A 7,372-nucleotide genomic window follows, 5' to 3' on the forward strand; every position below is an offset into this window, starting at 1 on the left:
GACTACATTAACACAAATACTACATTAACACAGAGACTACATTAACACAAATACTACATTAACACAGAGACTACATTAACACAAATACTACATTAACACAAACACTACATTAACACAGAGACTACATTAACACAAATACTACATTAACACAAATACTACATTAACACAGAGACTACATTAACACAGAGACTACATTAACACAAATACTACATTAACACAGAGACTCCATTAACACAAATACTACATTAACACAAACACTACATTAACACAGAGACTACATTAACACAAATACTACATTAACACAAATACTACATTAACACAGAGACTACATTAACACAAATACTACATTAACACAGAGACTACATTAACACAAATACTACATTAACACAGAGACTACATTAACACAAATACTACATTAACACAAACACTACATTAACACAGAGACTACATTAACACAAATACTACATTAACACAAATACTACATTAACACAGAGACTACATTAACACAGAGACTACATTAACACAAATACTACATTAACACAGAGACTCCATTAACACAAATACTACATTAACACAAACACTACATTAACACAGAGACTACATTAACACAAATACTACATTAACACAAACACTACATTAACACAGAGACTACATTAACACAAATACTACATTAACACAAACACTACATTAACACAGAGACTACATTAACACAAATACTACATTAACACAAATACTACATTAACACAGAGACTACATTAACACAGAGACTACATTAACACAAATACTACATTAACACAGAGACTCCATTAACACAAATACTACATTAACACAAATACTACATTAACACAGAGACTACATTAACACAAATACTACATTAACACAAATACTACATTAACACAGAGACTACATTAACACAAATACTACATTAACACAGAGACTACATTAACACAAATACTACATTAACACAGAGACTACATTAACACAAATACTACATTAACACAGAGACTACATTAACACAAATACTACATTAACAAAGAGACTACATTAACACAAATACTACATTAACACAGAGACTACATTAACACAAATACTACATTAACACAAATACTACATTAACACAGAGACTACATTAACACAAATACTACATTAACACAGAGACTACATTAACACAAATACTACATTAACACAGAGACTACATTAACACAAATACTACATTAACACAAATACTACATTAACACAGAGACTACATTAACACAGAAACTACATTAACACAAATACTACATTAACACAAATACTACATTAACACAAATACTACATTAACACAGAGACTACATTAACACAAATACTACATTAACACAGAGACTACATTAACACAGAGACTCCATTAACACAAATACTACATTAACACAAACACTACATTAACACAGAGACTACATTAACACAAATACTACATTAACACAAACACTACATTAACACAGAGACTACATTAACACAAATACTACATTAACACAAACACTACATTAACACAGAGACTACATTAACACAAATACTACATTAACACAAATACTACATTAACACAGAGACTACATTAACACAGAGACTACATTAACACAAATACTACATTAACACAGAGACTCCATTAACACAAATACTACATTAACACAAATACTACATTAACACAGAGACTACATTAACACAAATACTACATTAACACAAATACTACATTAACACAGAGACTACATTAACACAAATACTACATTAACACAGAGACTACATTAACACAAATACTACATTAACACAGAGACTACATTAACACAAATACTACATTAACACAGAGACTACATTAACACAAATACTACATTAACACAAATACTACATTAACACAGAGACTACATTAACACAAATACTACATTAACACAGAGACTACATTAACACAAATACTACATTAACACAGAGACTACATTAACACAAATACTACATTAACACAGAGACTACATTAACACAGAGACTACATTAACACAAATACTACATTAACACAGAGACTACATTAACACAAATACTACATTAACACAAATACTACATTAACACAGAGACTACATTAACACAAATACTACATTAACACAGAGACTACATTAACACAAATACTACATTAACACAGAGACTACATTAACACAAATACTACATTAACAAAGAGACTACATTAACACAAATACTACATTAACACAGAGACTACATTAACACAAATACTACATTAACACAAATACTACATTAACACAGAGACTACATTAACACAAATACTACATTAACACAGAGACTACATTAACACAAATACTACATTAACACAAATACTACATTAACACAGAGACTACATTAACACAGAAACTACATTAACACAAATACTACATTAACACAAACACTACATTAACACAGAGACTACATTAACACAAATACTACATTAACACAAATACTACATTAACACAGAGACTACATTAACACAAATACTACATTAACACAGAGACTACATTAACACAGAGACTACATTAACACAAATACTACATTAACACAGAGACTACATTAACACAGAGACTACATTAACACAAATACTACATTAACCCAGAGACTACATTAACACAAATACTACATTAACACAGAGACTACATTAACACAAATACTACATTAACACAGAGACTACATTAACACAAATACTACATTAACACAGAGACTACATTAACACAGAGACTACATTAACACAGAGACTACATTAACACAAATACTACATTAACACAGATACTACATTAACACAAATACTACATTAACACAGAGACTACATTAACACAAATACTACATTAACACAGAGACTACATTAACACAGAGACTACATTAACACAAATACTACATTAACACAGAGACTACATTAACACAGAGACTACATTAACACAAATACTACATTAACACAGAGACTACATTAACACAAATACTACATTAACACAGAGACTACATTAACACAGAGACTACATTAACACAAATACTACATTAACACAGAGACTACATTAACACAAATACTACATTAACACAGAGACTACATTAACACAAATACTACATTAACACAAATACTACATTAACACAGAGACTACATTAACACAAATACTACATTAACACAGAGACTACATTAACACAAATACTACATTAACACAGAGACTACATTAACACAAATACTACATTAACACAAATACTACATTAACACAGAGACTACATTAACGCAAATACGACATTAACACAGAGACTACATTAACACAAATACTACATTAACACAGAGACTACATTAACACAAATACTACATTAACACAAATACTACATTAACACAGAGACTACATTAACACAAATACTACATTAACACAAATACTACATTAACACAGAGACTACATTAACACAGAGACTACATTAACACAAATACTACATTAACACAAATACTACATTAACACAGAGACTACATTAACACAGAGACTACATTAACACAGAGACTACATTAACACAAATACTACATTAACACAGAGACTACATTAACACAAATACTACATTAACACAGAGACTACATTAACACAAATACTACATTAACACAGAGACTACATTAACACAAATACTACATTAACACAGAGACTACATTAACACAAATACTACATTAACACAAATACTACATTAACACAGAGACTACATTAACACAAATACTACATTAACACAAATACTACATTAACACAGAGACTACATTAACACAAATACTACATTAACACAGAGACTACATTAACACAAATACTACATTAACACAAATACTACATTAACACAGAGACTACATTAACACAGAGACTACATTAACACAGAGACTACATTAACACAAATACTACATTAACACAGAGACTACATTAACACAGAGACTACATTAACACAAATACTACATTAACACAAATACTAAATTAACACAGAGACTACATTAACACAAATACTACATTAACACAAATACTACATTAACACAGAGACTACATTAACACAAATACTACATTAACACAGAGACTACATTAACACAGAGACTACATTAACACAAATACTACATTAACACAGAGACTACATTAACACAAATACTACATTAACACAGAGACTACATTAACACAAATACTACATTAACACAAATACTACATTAACACAGAGACTACATTAACACAAATACTACATTAACACAGAGACTACATTAACACAAATACTACATTAACACAGAGACTACATTAACACAAATACTACATTAACACAAACACTACATTAACACAGAGACTACATTAACACAAATACTACATTAACACAGAGACTACATTAACACAGAGACTACATTAACACAAATACTACATTAACACAAATACTACATTAACACAAATACTACATTAACACAGAGACTACATTAACACAAATACTACATTAACACAAACACTACATTAACACAGAGACTACATTAACACAAATACTACATTAACACAGAGACTACATTAACACAAATACTACATTAACACAGAGACTACATTAACACAAATACTACATTAACACAGAGACTACATTAACACAAATACTACATTAACACAGAGACTACATTAACACAAATACTACATTAACACAAACACTACATTAACACAGAGACTACATTAACACAAATACTACATTAACACAGAGACTACATTAACACAAATACTACATTAACACAGAGACTACATTAACACAAATACTACATTAACACAAACACTACATTAACACAGAGACTACATTAACACAAATACTACATTAACACAAATACTACATTAACACAGAGACTACATTAACACAAATACTACATTAACACAGAGACTACATTAACACAAATACTACATTAACACAGAGACTACATTAACACAAATACTACATTAACACAGAGACTACATTAACACAGAGACTACATTAACACAGAGACTACATTAACACAAATACTACATTAACACAGAGACTACATTAACACAAATACTACATTAACACAAACACTACATTAACACAGAGACTACATTAACACAAATACTACATTAACACAAATACTACATTAACACAGAGACTACATTAACACAGAGACTACATTAACACAAATACTACATTAACACAGAGACTCCATTAACACAAATACTACATTAACACAAATACTACATTAACACAGAGACTACATTAACACAAATACTACATTAACACAAATACTACATTAACACAGAGACTACATTAACACAAATACTACATTAACACAGAGACTACATTAACACAGAGACTACATTAACACAAATACTACATTAACACAAATACTACATTAACACAGAGACTACATTAACACAAATACTACATTAACACAAATACTACATTAACACAGAGACTACATTAACACAGAGACTACATTAACACAAATACTACATTAACACAGAGACTACATTAACACAAATACTACATTAACACAAATACTACATTAACACAGAGACTACATTAACACAAATACTACATTAACACAGAGACTACATTAACACAAATACTACATTAACACAGAGACTACATTAACACAAATACTACATTAACACAGAGACTACATTAACACAAATACTACATTAACACAGAGACTACATTAACACAAATACTACATTAACACAGAGACTACATTAACACAAATACTACATTAACACAGAGACTACATTAACACAAATACTACATTAACACAAATACTACATTAACACAGAGACTACATTAACACAGAAACTACATTAACACAAATACTACATTAACACAAACACTACATTAACACAGAGACTACATTAACACAAATACTACATTAACACAGAGACTACATTAACACAAATACGACATTAACACAGAGACTACATTAACACAAATACTACATTAACACAGAGACTACATTAACACAAATACTACATTAACACAAATACTACATTAACACAGAGACTACATTAACACAAATACTACATTAACACAAATACTACATTAACACAGAGACTACATTAACACAGAGACTACATTAACACAAATACTACATTAACACAGAGACTACATTAACACAAATACTACATTAACACAGAGACTACATTAACACAAATACTACATTAACACAGAGACTACATTAACACAAATACTACATTAACACAGAGACTACATTAACACAAATACTACATTAACACAGAGACTACATTAACACAAATACTACATTAACACAAATACTACATTAACACAGAGACTACATTAACACAGAAACTACATTAACACAAATACTACATTAACACAAATACTACATTAACACAGAGACTACATTAACACAAATACTACATTAACACAAATACTACATTAACACAGAGACTACATTAACACAAATACTACATTAACACAGAGACTACATTAACACAAATACTACATTAACACAGAGACTATATTAACACAGAGACTACATTAACACAAATACTACATTAACACAGAGACTACATTAACACAAATACTACATTAACACAAATACTACATTAACACAGAGACTACATTAACACAAATACTACATTAACACAGAGACTACATTAACACAAATACTACATTAACACAGAGACTACATTAACACAAATACTACATTAACACAGAGACTACATTAACACAAATACTACATTAACAAAGAGACTACATTAACACAAATACTACATTAACACAGAGACTACATTAACACAAATACTACATTAACACAAATACTACATTAACACAGAGACTACATTAACACAAATACTACATTAACACAGAGACTACATTAACACAAATACTACATTAACAAAGAGACTACATTAACACAAATACTACATTAACACAGAGACTACATTAACACAAATACTACATTAACACAAATACTACATTAACACAGATACTACATTAACACAGAAACTACATTAACACAAATACTACATTAACACAAACACTACATTAACACAAATACTACATTAACACAAATACTACATTAACACAGAGACTACATTAACACAAATACTACATTAACACAGAGACTACATTAACACAGAGACTACATTAACACAAATACTACATTAACACAGAGACTACATTAACACAGAGACTACATTAACACAAATACTACATTAACACAGAGACTACATTAACACAAATACTACATTAACACAGAGACTACATTAACACAGAGACTACATTAACACAGAGACTACATTAACACAGAGACTACATTAACACAAATACTACATTAACACAGATACTACATTAACACAAATACTACATTAACACAGAGACTACATTAACACAAATACTACATTAA

Source organism: Hemibagrus wyckioides, linkage group LG25 (assembly GCF_019097595.1).
Source record: "Hemibagrus wyckioides isolate EC202008001 linkage group LG25, SWU_Hwy_1.0, whole genome shotgun sequence".
NCBI classification, from domain to species: Eukaryota; Metazoa; Chordata; class Actinopteri; order Siluriformes; family Bagridae; genus Hemibagrus; species Hemibagrus wyckioides.